This window comes from Muscardinus avellanarius (assembly GCF_963383645.1).
Source record: "Muscardinus avellanarius genome assembly, chromosome: 1".
NCBI lineage: Eukaryota > Metazoa > Chordata > Mammalia > Rodentia > Gliridae > Muscardinus > Muscardinus avellanarius.
In genome coordinates, this window is record NC_137786.1 from 140,671,016 (window position 1) to 140,685,979 (window position 14,964).

General features: G+C 41.9%; 1 protein-coding gene across 25 annotated transcripts in view; it reads right to left on the bottom strand.

The window, feature by feature from the left end:
• Positions 1–14,964, bottom strand: part of NCAM1 (neural cell adhesion molecule 1) — a gene marked incomplete at both ends in the record, with an annotated part of 327,730 nt that overhangs the window by 136,399 nt on the left and 176,367 nt on the right. The window lies entirely within an intron of this gene.

Sequence of the window (14,964 nt, forward strand, 5' to 3'; positions counted from 1 at the left end):
ATATATATAAGAATACACAAGAGTTAAAAGATGAAGTCATCAAAAATGTTCAAAGAAAAGAATCTAGACTCAGAAAGGTCAAAATAAGCTGGAACATGCTTAACTATTAGCCACAAGGAAATATAAAGGAGACTGATACAAAAAGAAAAGAAAAGAAAAGAAAAGAAAAGAAAAGAAAAGAAAAGAAAAGAAAAGAAAAAAAAACACCATCGAACCAAAGGCCTATATTCAGGGTCAAGAAATCCAATTAACAAGTACAGGATGTGGGAGACTTGGCTCCAAAGCAGTTCATATTACAACAGGCACTGGGTTTGCAGCTGACGTGGCTGTATACCAGGTAACAGTGCATAAGGGCCAGCAAAATACTACACTGCGTCTCGAGAGAACTCCAGGGGCTAGATATACATAGGGCTTCCCTACATTCTGCTGGACCACAGGTAGAGGGCTGTTCAATTTTACCACAAACTTGGCACTGCGAGAGCCCATCCAGAGAAGGGTGTTCAAAAAGAGGTTTTCACAGAAAGGTGTCCTACCCAGAGAAGGCTGCTCTAGGAAACCTCTAAGGCATTCCCAACTCTGAGTTCCATGGGTCCATGGGGACACAGAGATAGGGTCTAGAGGATGTAAGGAGCAGGATTTAAACAATTTAACTTGTAGCACATGACAGGTACTCCAATCAAGTATAACCCCATGTCTACAAACATCTTTGTCCTATTCACTACTGCAACTCAACACTAAGGATAATGCCTGGCACCTGACTATTATCTATAACTGTTTGTGGTCACATGATAGAATGGTTGTCATTCCAGGATCCATGAAGAGATGCACGGATTCTTTCCCAAAGAATTTCTAACTCTATGATGTCTCGATGTTTTATTTCCAAATAACTCTTTCCGTGACAAATTAGGACATCACTAGCAAAGATCTCCAAGCCTCTTTATGAGTTTTTCATCAAACATTCCACATTTTTATTGGTGGTCCTCTATTGATACCAACTTTGATTTTTTCCTGAGATTTTCTTTCAAATCTTCTTTCTAACATTTTTTTTTACTAAAAACAGAGATATTATTAAGGTAAATTTTGCCAAGAATTTACAAATAAATGGTATACTCTTTTCTTATTTTTTACTTCTCTCTATCTGAAAGATTACAAACAAATATAAAAACAAGTTGTAGTATAACAAGCATTTTAGTTTAAGAAAGGAAAAGGAAATTAAGGGCTGTGAAGATATTTGTATGTGAAAAGATAGTAACATTGACAGGTATCAAATTTGTAATAGCACAGGGTCAATATTCAATGTTTCCTGCAACTTGACAGGACAAAAGAGAATAATTCCTTAACCACTTTAGCCTGTTATTAGAAATTAGACTCTTAAATAAAAAGGACTTCAAGTGGAAACAAATTGAGGAACTCATTGCCTAAATGCTGAATATAAAAAAATGCATGTGAGCAAAATAAGCTAGTGACCATGTCATCAAGTAGCAGGGAACATAAATATCTTGTGCTGTGGCTAAACTGAACACAATTAAATTCATCTCTTTCATAATAAACATCAAAGATCTGATTTTCTCTCTGCCAGCAATGATCAGCCAGTATTTTCTGTAGAATTTTCTTAGTGGCATCAGTAACTAATTCTATTGAGAAGATAAGACCCATCAAAGCAGTCTTCTAAGATGACAGACTGGCAAGTCTTTCAAAGAGAGACTTGGAGAAACAGCAACACTCACTATTACTCAAGAAAGGTAGACTAAGCCTAACTGGGACAATGCCTTAGTTGGTGGAATGCTGTCAAGCACAGGCACCTGCCATCGTGGTAAATTTCATCAGCCCATGTCAGGCAGAGGCCGAGTGTTCATCTCTGATGAGTGAGGCACAAGGATATCTGTGTTAAAATAGTAGACAAGATGACCTCCAAAGGTTACATCCAACCCTGAAACTCTAGGACATTATGAAATGCTGAAGCCGGGCTTGGTGGCGCATGCTTGTAATCCCAGCAATCGGGAGGCTGAGACAGGAGGATCACAGTTCATGGACAGCCTCAGTTACTTAGTGAGGCCCTTTGCAACTCAGTGAGACCCTATTTCAAAGTAAAGAATAAAAAATAGGGCTGGGGGTATAGCTAGCAGGTAGAATGCCCCTGGGTCCCATCCCCAGTACTGTAATAAAATAATAATAATAATAACAACAACAACAACAACAACAAGAAAGCTGAAAAGGTGGGTTAGCTGGATGACTACACTCTACAAAGATTTTCAAAGCGTATGGAAAAATACATTGGTCCTTCAAGACTTAATGTAAGGAGGCAAGAAAGCAGGTCATTTTTTTTTTAAATCTCTGTGTACCATTACCAAGATTAAATGACGAAGAAACCACATTCAGATATAAGACTGCTATTTAGGAAATAAAACTAAGTAAGGAGGTATTGTCAAAGACTCCAAATAACTCAGTGTACAAATTCAAGGTAGGGTTGAAGATATGTGTCTATACAAAAAGAAGTCCCAAAATGCAATACAAAAAAGTAATAATAACCAGCTCAACTCTCTCAGCTCCTGCTACTAGTGGTGGGGCCGTCATTCTTGCTGTTTGCTATTCCAGGGCGTTGTGCTGTCGGGAGACAGCAGCACTATGTCTCCCCAGGCCTGAGACGACAGAAGCCCATGAGTCCTGCTCCATGACAGATGCTGGCCTGAGACAACCAAAAAGAATAGGAAATGCAGGCAACAGCAGCTGGGCTAGACAAATTCAACTTCCCACCTGCTGTTGATTTACACATTCATCTCTCAAGCTCGATCCCCATCCATGGAAAAATCTGCCAGCACATCGAGAAATTAATCAATTTGGGGAATGGGAGGGAGCTCTCCATGGTCGATTGTATATTCTTTCCATAAACACGTGTGCGTAGCACAGAGGCAGCTGAGCTGAACAACAGTGTCTTTCTCCGCTCTGCGCTGTAATCACCCATACACCTGGGACTCACGCAGCTCCCACTGCTGTTTTTTTAGATGAGGAAATCTTCTTCTGAGCATAAAGCTGGCTTTGGAAACTAATTAGATACGTCTGAGTTTTTTTGTTTGGCTTCCCTAGTAAGCTATGGACATCTAATTTGCATTTCTGTCTTGTCCCTCCCTGGTCTCCTTTGTTGCTTTTCTTTTTGTCTGAAGAGAGAACAAGAAGGATTTCTGAATTCATTGGTCAGAAGGCTGCTCTTCAGAGTGGGCTTCTGTATATGGATGTAAAATCCAAGCGCCCAGTTGGCTGCAAAACCACCATTATCCCAAAGAACATTTCAGCTTAAGAAAATGCTCTTGAAAATGTCTAATTCCCTACTGTGATTTCCTTTAAAGTTCTAATTAGTTGTGCACAGTAATGAATTCTGTAAATTGCAGCATTTCATTTAAAGCTTTTAAGGTACCAAGGCTCTAATAAAGCATTTCGCCACAGTCATTCTTTGAAGAAAGTCATTTCGGAATGTAGGTTTCATATTTTTGGAGATGTCATACATCTTAGAAACAATCATCGTGTTGCGTCTCTAATTAATATTTGTTGCCTAATGCCATCAAAACGCCAGATTGATGAGTAATTAATGATATTGGTGCACAATGTTATTTCCTTTTCTCCGCCAAGGCCAAAGGCATAATGGAGAATTCAAGTCAAGAGACATCTTTCCACAAATATATTTTCAGAGTTTCCATTTTAAAATAACATACTACCAGGCCTATAACTGTCTTCTTTTAATGGTCAACAAACAGCTGTGTTTTCAGATAACACAGAAAACATAAAATATTCATGTTATTCAAGCTATTTCTGTATTTTACTCATATTCTTTGATTTGCTGGCCTTGAAGGGGAAAGAAAACATGACCACTGTTTAATCCCCACACCCTTTCTTTACAGGAAGGTTTATTCCCACTTACAACCTCTTTCTTTTCGACTGTTTCAGGACCACTCCATGATGTTTTGTCCCATACTTATTTTTCCATCTTTCCTTCTTTCTCAGACTCAGTTGAAACTTGACTCTCCCAGCATGCCCCCCCACTTCTCGCCCTACTCAGGAGAAGTTCGGACTGTCTTCTGCCTTAGCGTCAGCCCTGGTCTCTCCCTGGACATCCTCTCTCCATGCCCCTCTGCCCACTCCCACGGGGCCTCTAAGTCTGCTCAGCTCCTCTCCCATGGATCCTCCATGTCTCTTTATCCACTCCCATCCAGGGCTTTAGATTCAGGATCTGGACATCCAATCCTCCTGTGTGGCCCTAACAGTTTCCTAATCCCCTACAAACCACTTCCCAGCCTCAGACCATCTCTACTATACACTCCTATGCCTGGGTCACAGATCTGTGAGGCTGGGAGAGATCAGATCTCTGCAGAGTTGGCCCTTTCCATATTCAAACATGGCCCCCTTGAGAAGCTTCCATGCTGCTCAGCCAGTGCTTCACAGATTTCCCTGTCTTCCTAACTCAGACTCCTCAGGAACTAGACCAGCCTCTCCCCTATCTGCTCAAACTACCAGCTTCCCCTCTATCACCCACCCCACCCCAGCAGAGAGCCTGTCTCCTGCACCACAGAGAAGGGACCACTCTGGTGTGTGTGGCTCAGCCAGGGCCACTTTATTCCTGTCCTCCACCTTCACTTCATTAATTAAGAAAAAAAGGTCCCCTCTCTCCTCTCTTCCCATGAGCTCTGGGTCATTTTCCAGCTCCCCTTATGTTACCTTTTATTACAATGATCATTTCTTGTTCTTTATTCAGCAGCTTCTCTGGTGCCTCATTATCTCTTAAAAACAGAACCCCCTGTCTGACTCTGCAATTATCCCTCCAACTCTTCCAACTCTCACCACCTTCCCTTTCCTGCCAAATCGCTCAACCATGTGCTTCCCACTCCCCACTGCAGGCTCTATGGTTTTCATTCATTCCATTCCTCATCTTCCAGTCTGACTTTCTTCTCGCTTCACAATTCTGTGGAACATGGTGCTGCATGTTTACCAAGCACCTGTTCCATGGGGCACCTGTTTCTAGAATTTCTCTTTCCTTCCTTCTTGACTAATAGTTCTAAACACTGAATAGACATAAGAATAATCTATGATTTTTTTTTTTAGAAAAAAAAATAGAATATCTCGCTAGGTGTGGTGGTACATGCTTGTAATCACAGCATTTGGGAGGCTGAGACCAGAGGATCACAGTTTGCGGACAGCCTCAGCTACTACTTAGTGAGGTCCTTTGCAACTCAGTGAGACTCTGTTTCAAAATAAAGTATAAAAAATGGGGCTGGAGTTGTAGTTCGGAGGTAGAATGCCCCTGGGTTCCATCCCCAGTAATTAAAAAAAGAAAGAAAGAAAAATAGAGTACCTGAGCAAGTTCCCCTGCAGACATTTGAACTTGAGTACTTTGAGGTGGGGATCAGTCATGGATATACTTTTCTTGGGGGGAGGTACTGGCAATTTAACCCAGGAGTATTCTACCTCTGAGATAAAGCCCAGCCCTTTTTATTTTTTACCTTAAAGCAGGGTCTTGCTAATTGGCTGAGGGTCTTGCTAAGTTGCTGAGGCTAGCCTTCAGTCTGTGATCCTCTTGTCTCTGATGGGTATATTTTTGAAAGCTCCCTACATGGTTGTACCATTCCTCAGGGTTGAGCCAGTTCTGAAGCTGATTACTGCCTCGCGCCCTCATGGCTTCTTCTGGTTGTCTCTTTGGAGTCCTTTTCTTTTGTCATCCTTTGTGTAGTTTCTCCAAAAGACAGCATCCTGTTGCCACATACCTGTAGCCCATTTATAATTTCTAGTGTGAATATAACTTGTTTCTAACTGAAATAACATACTTGAGTTCTATGACACAATCTCTGTGCATTTCTTTCTAATCGCGTGTTTTGCAGTGACCTAACTCTGACTAAAATGACATGCAGTCTCAAACCTTATCCTTTCTCATCAGTCCCAATCCTACCACTGGGGGGACTACCTATCACTTTTCAACTTCAGTACTAAGTGCACTAAAATATGGAAGAAAAGAGAACTTTAGTAACACTGCTATTAGGGATATAAATTATTATAGCCACTATGAAATGCTACATAAGTTTCCTCAAAAAGCAAAAACAAAAAGAGAACTAACATATGATCTATCAGTCCCACTACTGGGTATTTGCTGAAAAGATTTCAAATCAGCCAGTGGAAGAGATGTCTGTACTCGTGGCTAAGTTATGATCAACCTAAGTGTCCATCAACAAAGGAATTCATAGAGAAAATGTAGTGTCTATATAGATACACACACACTCAAATACTATTCAGCCTTTTAAAAAGAGGAAATTCTGTCATTTGTGACAACATGAACAGAACTGGAGAACATTATGGTAAGTGAAATAAACCAGGCACAAAAGGACACATATCTCACGTTCTCACTGACATGCAGAATCTAAAACAATCAAAATTGTAGAAGCAAAGAGAAGAATGGTGGTTACAGATGCTTCAGGGTAGGGGAAATGGAAGACAATGCTCAAAGGGTACAAAGCCTTAGCAAAAGAGGAGTAAGTATTTTTTTCCTTCAAGATATCTTACAGAGCATGCCAAGCCTAGTAAATAATGAACTGTACATTTTAAAATTGCTAATAAATTTCAAATGTTCTCACCACAAAAACGAGTATTTGAGGTGAGAGATGTTAATTAGTTTGATCTAATTATTCCACATTATTTTCATAAATCACAACATCATTCTGTATCCATAAATACATGCATCTGTAATTTGTCTATTTACAATTAAAAATTAAAGTTAAAGAATAAAGAAGTCATTAAAATTTTAAGTCATTAATAATAAAGTACATAAAATAAAAATGCAGAACAAGTATCTAAGTATCCACTGTCCAACCTCATTTACCTCCAAACTAATGTGAAAATAAATGAAACCACAAGGGATATTCATTATATTCTGTCAATTATTCTAATTTTTAGACACATATACACACACATACAAAAAAAGTACTCCCTAGACCTACAAAACATGGGGAAAAAGCCTGCTTTCCAATCTCCTCATTACTGATCTTCAAGAAATAGCTGGTGCTGGGATTTCTAGCAACATTCTGATCATTAAATTGACTTGTAAGTGGTAAATCACTTCGAATCCATGGCACTGCAGGAGGACCTGGCAGGCTACACAGCACAACACATCCTGATTTCCCATGTAGAGCACAGAGGAATAGCTCAAAAGCACGGGTAAGAAAAATAGTTCCTGAACAGCTCTGGGAGGCTCAGGGTGCCATTAACCATCCCGGATGAGGAGGCCCAAGGAGCTGGCTCACCACCTGCCCAGGGAATGCACCACCCAGTAGTATATTTAATGAAGCCAAACACTCAAGACAGCTTGTTCATCTTGTCCTAGAGCTTACAATGGGTCAACACACTACACTTCCCATGCCTACTCTCTGTGCTTCACTCTTAGGCTCAATTCTATTTTCTATGTCAAGAAATCAGTCTAGGATATACTCTTGAAACTACTAATGTTATTTCTTAATACGTGTGTGTGTGTGTGTGTGTGTGTGTGTGTGTGTGTGTGTGTGTTGGTGTTGAGGAATTAAGCCAGGACCTCCTAAAGCTAAGCATACACTCTACCACTGAGCTACATGCCCAGCAAGACCCAAGAAGTATATTCTCTTTTTCCATATTTCATTGGTGTATTCCCATTATAAGTCATAGTGGGGTTCCATGTGATAAAAACATATATGCACACAGCTCTTTGAATATTTCCCTCTACATCTTTCCCTGCTCCCCCTGAGAAGTATATTCTTGATGCCTTGACACTTTTTATAAACGTAACAGGAGTTTAAACATTCAGAAAATAGTGACATTTCTTCTCCCCTTGCCCATGCAAAGGTGGACCTCACCCGCACCTGCGGACACTGCTCCTGCAGAACATTAGGCTGGAGCGAAGCCACGTCGACTGCCTCAGTCATAACATCACTGGACTCTCCCCACTCGCCTCCCTAGTGCCCGGCCTTCCCACTGTTCTCACACACCAACAAGAGCCCAAGAGAATGTTGAAAAAATACAGTCCATTTTTAGCATCAGAACTTTAGGCACATAATGGGCAAGGTCTTTGCTCACATCCTATAGAAACCAGTGCCTGATCCTCTGTACCCAGTAGGGAACTAGAGAGAAGAGGCAGAAGCCATCTGCCACTGAGGTTCCACCTGGTGCTTCGCTCTTCTTAGCGTGGATTACTGCAATGAAATAAGCTTCTTCCAAACAGTGAGGCAGTAAGATGTGAATTCATGGCTAATCCTAAAATCACATTATTTACATGAGATGATGTATGTTATAAAAATGGACAACCAGTCAGTGTGAGGGTAGACTAGTGAGTGAGAGGAGCATATAGCCTGAAATCTGTAGGGAAGGGGAGCAAAGGAGAGAAGGGATTCTGGGCCAGCAGACATGGGACAGGATCCTGCCAGCCACCGAACCACAGATGAATGCTCAGCTCTCAGGATCCACTAATGCCAAGAGCTTAGCTATGGTGGCAATTAAATCCTACATGAGAGAGTGAAATGTCACTTTCAGAATGGATATACACACTAGCAGAATTAACCAGTCAAAAGATACCAGGGGCTGGGTGTGGTGGCGCATGCTTGTAATCCCACCATTTGGGAGGCTGGGACGGGAGGATCACGGTTCAAGGACAGCCTCAGCTACTGAGTGAGGCCCTCAGCAACCCAACTCAGTGAGACTCTGTTTCAAAATAAAGAATAAAAATAGGGCTAGGGGTATAGCTTGGAGGTAGAATGCCCCTGGGTCCCATCCCCAGTACCACCCCCCCCACACACAAAGAAGACACCAAGGGATATTTCATCTTCAGTGTGGTATTATGCATAATGGTCAAGAAGTGGAAGGAAGCACCCACAAATGAATGAATGGACACATGAAATCAATCAATCAATCTCTCTCTCTCTCTCTCTCTCACACACACACACACACACACACACACACACACACACACACAGGACTATTATTCAGTCTTAAAAAGGGAAGAAAATCTTGTCGTAAATTGTAACATGAGTGAACCTTGATGATATTATGCTAGGTAGGATATTCAAGACACGAAAAGACAAACGATACACAATTCCACTTATATGAGATATCAAAGTAATCAGACTTATGTAGGTACAAGGTGAAACAGAGGCTACTATTCTAGGAGCTGGGAAGAAGGCAAAAAGAAAAATCGTTATTTATTTACTGAGCACTGACTCTCTGTTTTGCAAGACAAAAAAGTTCTGGAAATGTGTTTTACAACCCTAAGAATATACTTAATACTAATGAACTGGACACCTAATAATGGTTAGCATGGTGTTATATGCTTTTTATTGCAAAAAAAGGATGCATGGTAAATGAGTGTGATTAGGAAGGACATACTTACATTTTACCATTTGGCCGGGTATCTGAATAGTCTTTCCCCAATTATGGCACACATTTAATGCGATCTTAAATTTGGCACATTATTGCTCGGATTATTCTTGCTCCGATGTATGGAGACAACACAATGCAAACACTCCTCTCACCTCCTTTTAATTTAATATTTTGGTCTTTGTAAAGCTTAAATGTGAAGTGTCTGTGAATTGTTCTCCATGCCTGAACTGCTGACAAAAACTCATAAATACCAAGACTGCTTCCCCCAGGGCACACACGCAAGCCTGAATTTCATTCAACACCAGATTTCAGTAGATGTGAAATCAATCAGCCAAACATCGATACTAGAATTGAGGTCTTCACAATCAATCACTTTTTCTCTTAAAGTAAGAAAATCCCCAGTGATCAAAAGACATCTCCTTTTGCATGTTATAAAAGCCGATGCTGCTTGGGCATGTTAATACAATTTACAGTTCCTTACCTTTTGGTTGTGAGGTGAAATAAATGAAGGAATTTCATTGAAACAGGACACAGCAGCACATTATCAGGTTAGATGATGAGGCGAAAAAAGAAAATGAGAGAGAAAACTGTTAGATTGTGTCCTTGGTAAGAAGGACAGAGCACACTCCTAAATAACATCTATCACAAGAACACAGCAGTAACACAACATGGTGATATTTTGATATACAGAAACACACTTCATAAGAGTCACCCCTCCTTCTATCGTAATTAGAAACCTACCGCTTCTGGCACAAAGAACAAAGACGAGACTCTCTAGCATCTACCCAAGGACTTCCTTCTCAGCTTGTCTTCTCTTAAGTCATTGATTCTATTACTAAAAACATACATGACACAATTCCTCCCTCTATGATACAGGACAATGGGGCTGAAGGGTACTGATTTCTCTCCTTGAAACACCTGCTCCTGAACCCAAGGGAAGAATTCCACTTCTTAAGCCTTACGCAATGCATTGACACTAACATTTCTATATTCCCCACTTTTTTTTTTTGTACCGAGACTGAACCTAGTGCCATGCACATCTCTTCCACTGAGATGCACCCCCAACCCTTACATTCCCCACCATTTGAGATGTGACGTATGAAATACACAGTACACATGGCCAATGTGTAAGAGGTCTTAGATGTGGGAAGGCAGAGCCGGTTCCCCCATCTCACTAAGCACAGGGCAGCTCTTCAGGGGAGAGCCAGGCATACAGTCTCTTGTTCCCATCACTGCCTTGCCATTTCAAACTCCAAAATCAACAGTGGTATTCACTCCTCCAGCATTTCCTAAACACACAAAGGCACATGCTACCTCCTCCTAAATTACACACCCACATACATCTACTTCCTAATACATGCCTGATCACAACCTCATCTGCACACTCCTTAGAGCTGGGTGGCTGAGATTTGGAGGCAGAAATTGTATGACTACTTTACTGGGAAGAAAACCATGAAATGAAGAAAGGGAAAGCATATACCTACTGATGAGAAAGACTGAATAGATATGATTCCAGGTGATCTGTCCTTTTCTAAATCTATTTATGAATTTATTTATATATAGGGCAAATTCTCTCAGCCTGGCTCAGAATTTAGGGTTGAGTCTTATGGGAAAACTGTCTCCACTCAAATATTTTACAGACATTATTTAAATATCTGTCATTATCTCTGTGGGGTGAGCCCTGCCCAGAATATGCCAACAACGTGGTTGATTTTTGATCTTTGGAAGAACCTCCCAGAATGTGCCCCAGCAAACTGAGACAGGGTGAAGACTGCAGGGATGTGGGAGCCACTGGATGACATAGAGGAGGAATCTTTCTTAAGACAGAAAGCATCCTATGACCCCTTCCCATCTGAATAGGAACAGATGCCATGGAAGGACACAGGGCTCTCTGTCAGCACAGAAAGACTTAACCTGATTATAGATGAATTTGAATTGGGGATTCTGTGCTGCTGGCTAACTGTTCACCACACCTTCTTCCCTTTCCTCATGGATAGACACTAAGACGCATTGCTGCAGGAGGCCAGGCTCAGAGAGATAAAGATCCAGAGACTAGGCTGGGAATGAGCATTTATTTCTGCTGGCGGAACTCAGAGGACTAATGTCCAAAGTCTCAGCTCCTAATGGCGTTGGCATGAAGATTATATAGCCTCAGGGTGACAGGGAAGGGTTGGACTGTTTCAACAACAATCAGAATCTCAGGTTTTTGTTCCTTTTCTGGGACTTGATTTCCCGTAATTGCTTCCACACGCAGGTGCATGGCGGTGCCATCTTAGGCTCCTGCTTCAGCATGACCCGGCCTCCCTAGAAGCAAGCCATGCCACAAGGCTGAGTGGAAGTGATATGTACCACCTCTGTGATAGCCCAAAAAACTGCCTGCTTGGTCTTCCTACTCTCTTTTTGTTGGCCGGTGATGTTCAGGGCCCCTGAAAGACTGTGTAGCATGGAACTACAAGACTAAACTCAGAACCTCATGCTTGCTAAGTGCATTTTCTACCACTAAGACACACCCTATCCAGCTACAGAAGTTCATGACTGGGAGGAATCAATGTCTACAGTGCTGAGCCCTGAGGTCTGGGGGCTTACTGGGTTTGGTAGCCCAAGTAGCCCTAACTTATATAAGCCGTTTCAGATCTCAACTTCTATCAGGTACCTCTGTATGTTTCCAACAAATCACTCTCTTTTCTCCTTAACATTTTCTGAATGTGTGATGGTCCTCTCAACTCATAGCTCTGAGTAAAATGGACTTGAAGGAAATGGCCTAGGACCTCAAAGAGAGAGGCACAGCCCAAATGGTGGAAGAGCAGGTGGCTTTGTGTCTCCCTTCTCATGGTCCAGGAGCGCTGAAAGCTCTTTAGCCCTGTCAGAGAAGGGCTACTGACAGGCCCAGTCAGGGCTCACTGTTAATCACATCAAGTAGGCTGTTTACTTGTACCACAGCCTACCTCAAAACAGACAAACAGGCTTAAATTAAATTTAGAAGGAACATAAAAAAGAATTTCCTGACAGCAACTGAAATATCTTCTGTTAGACCACAAGGCCTGAAGATCTTCAGAGCTAAATATGAACGGACAGACAACTGTTGCCAGTTGGTTAATGTCAAGCCCTTATGGACCGCCCCTCCAATGACTTTTATGCAAAGGGAGCAAACTTTTCCAGGGAAGAGGGAAGAAAGAGAAAAACTCCCCAGCGGTTTTTCTCACAATGCAGCTCACGTTGCAAGGACTCAGTTAACTTTAAATTGTTCAGCCCAGGGGTGCAGGAGCACCACCACTCTGCCTCAGAGAAGACATCCAGGCCACACACGCCTCATTAACACTCGATACAGGTGTATAGAACAGCCACACCTAAGATCACACTTGTCTCTTGTTGAAGAAGATGTATAAACTCATTTGGTACATAGGCACGGACCATCTATGGTGTGTGTGGCACTGGACACGATGCCACAGGGGAAGCCAGAAAGCATGATTTATAGTTCTTGTCTTCCAGTTGCTTACAGACTAATGGAGGCCGGACACAGCATGAATAAAACAACAAGACAATAGTATAGATTATATCAGACAGGTATCTACAGCCCAAACATCAGGCTGAGTTCAGCCTATGACTGTTATCCAAGTTGCTTTTCAAACCCATTTAATTTGCCAACTTCACTTTTCCCTGGTACTCCCAGGCCCTGTTGCCCTGTTTGATTTACTATCCCATTAAATAGACGCTACTTTGTGCCATTCTCTTTAATGAACCTCTATAATGTATTTACTAAGCTTTACAAAGGCAGGGATTTTCTATTTTGTTCTGTTGTACTTCAGTCCCGAGCTCTGTGCTAGGCCCATAGAAGATGCACAGTAAATATTTGTCAAATGAAAACCTCCTCAAATCTGTAAATATAGAAGTTCATAATAAGCAACCACCACCTTCCTAAAGTAACATTCTTCAGACCCTTTAGAGACCTCCCAGTTTATTGAGACTCTGACAACAGTAATTGGAACGCCTGAGCCTGCTCAGTCGCCAAGAAAAGTACCGAGCAAGGCTTCAAATTTATAAAGACCTCAGGTGTCAAACACAGGGTGCTGATATTTAGGAGATATACAGGGCCTAGGCTTTGTTCACATTGCCATCTTATTTGAATTAATAATGGAATAATCATGAAGGTGGCCCTTAGATACCCGTGTGTCCAGAGGGCCACCAGAACTATTAGTGCTACTTAAATATGGCCATAACATTAAAAAGGCAAGGATGTGCACCCTACATAAAATATATGTACAGATCCACAAAACCTGAAGCTACAAGAGCATTATACTAAATCACCAGCTTGTTTACTGAACTAGCAAGAGGCTGAAAAGAACCTCCAGGGCAGAATGAATCGAGGCTGCTCACCCTTGCCACTTGACATGTATCTTCTTTATTCGGGATCTGTGTGGCCTTAGAAGGAATCCTAAAACCCAGATTCCTGCCTCTCTCCTAGCAATCTTGGTGCCATGGTATTTGTTTTACATTTTGTGCTCCTATGGCATGTGGGGGGAAAGATGGGTTCTGGGGAGTTCCTCTGAGTCATGCTGCATTTAATCACTGGTTGAAACGGACACAGCACTGACTCGCTGCGGCCCTCTAACAGCTGTGACTGAGCGAGTGTTTCAGAGAACAAATGATGGATACTTGTATGTCTTGGTCACTATCACTAGCATAAAAAAAATACAGATCTTTGTCTGTAGAGTGCCCAGGAAACACACCAAAAAAGAATCTCATTAGAGTGAAGACGAAGCCAGCGGATATGTACGGCGCCAACTCCACATGCACAGAGAATTATGCAGAAACCAATCTGCCAGGACAACAGTTGAATTTTCAAAAGCAAAACTTGGCCCAAAGATACCAAGCTAGTAATAGATTTTTAGTGAAAGTATCTTCATTTGTCAGACAAGAAGGATCCTCTCCAGGAAACAAGAGGCCTCACATCTCGCAAAATTGATGGGAGAAAGTTGCCATTGCATGATGGCTCCCCCCAGAGTCCGCCTGAAATTTAGTCTAATGAGAAGACAAAAGGCCTCCCTCAAAGCGTATGTCCCCTCAAAAGTATCAGTTTAAAATTTATGTTCTATTTTGCTCTACATAGTCTCCCCCAGGGTTTCATTTTTAATACATGGAGTATGTGCATGTGTTGGGGTACATGTGTGCGTGCACACCCAAGCATGTACATCCTTAGAGAAAGTAAGACTTTAGTAACTGGTGTTGCTGGTCACCCAGTGCCAGCTTTAAGCTACCTCCAGTGACCACAGCTGCATGGACACCCACACCCTACCAACATTTCTCCCAAATGCTGGGATTACAAGCATGCACCACCATGCTGGGTTCACTTTCCTTTTTATACAAATGTTCTCACTAGGGATGGTGTGGGGAGGTACTGTGGGTCCTTGACTTTTGTATGAAAGCTCCTGGACAAGGGCATACTTGTACCAATAATGCTCAACCTTTTATCCCATTCCATGGAAGAATAAGCTGAGGTGTGGAAGTCACAGAGCTGCCACGTGATAGAGCTGGGACACAGAGCTGGCTCTGCCTAACTCCTCTGTTATGCCGCTACTGAGCTGAGCAGTG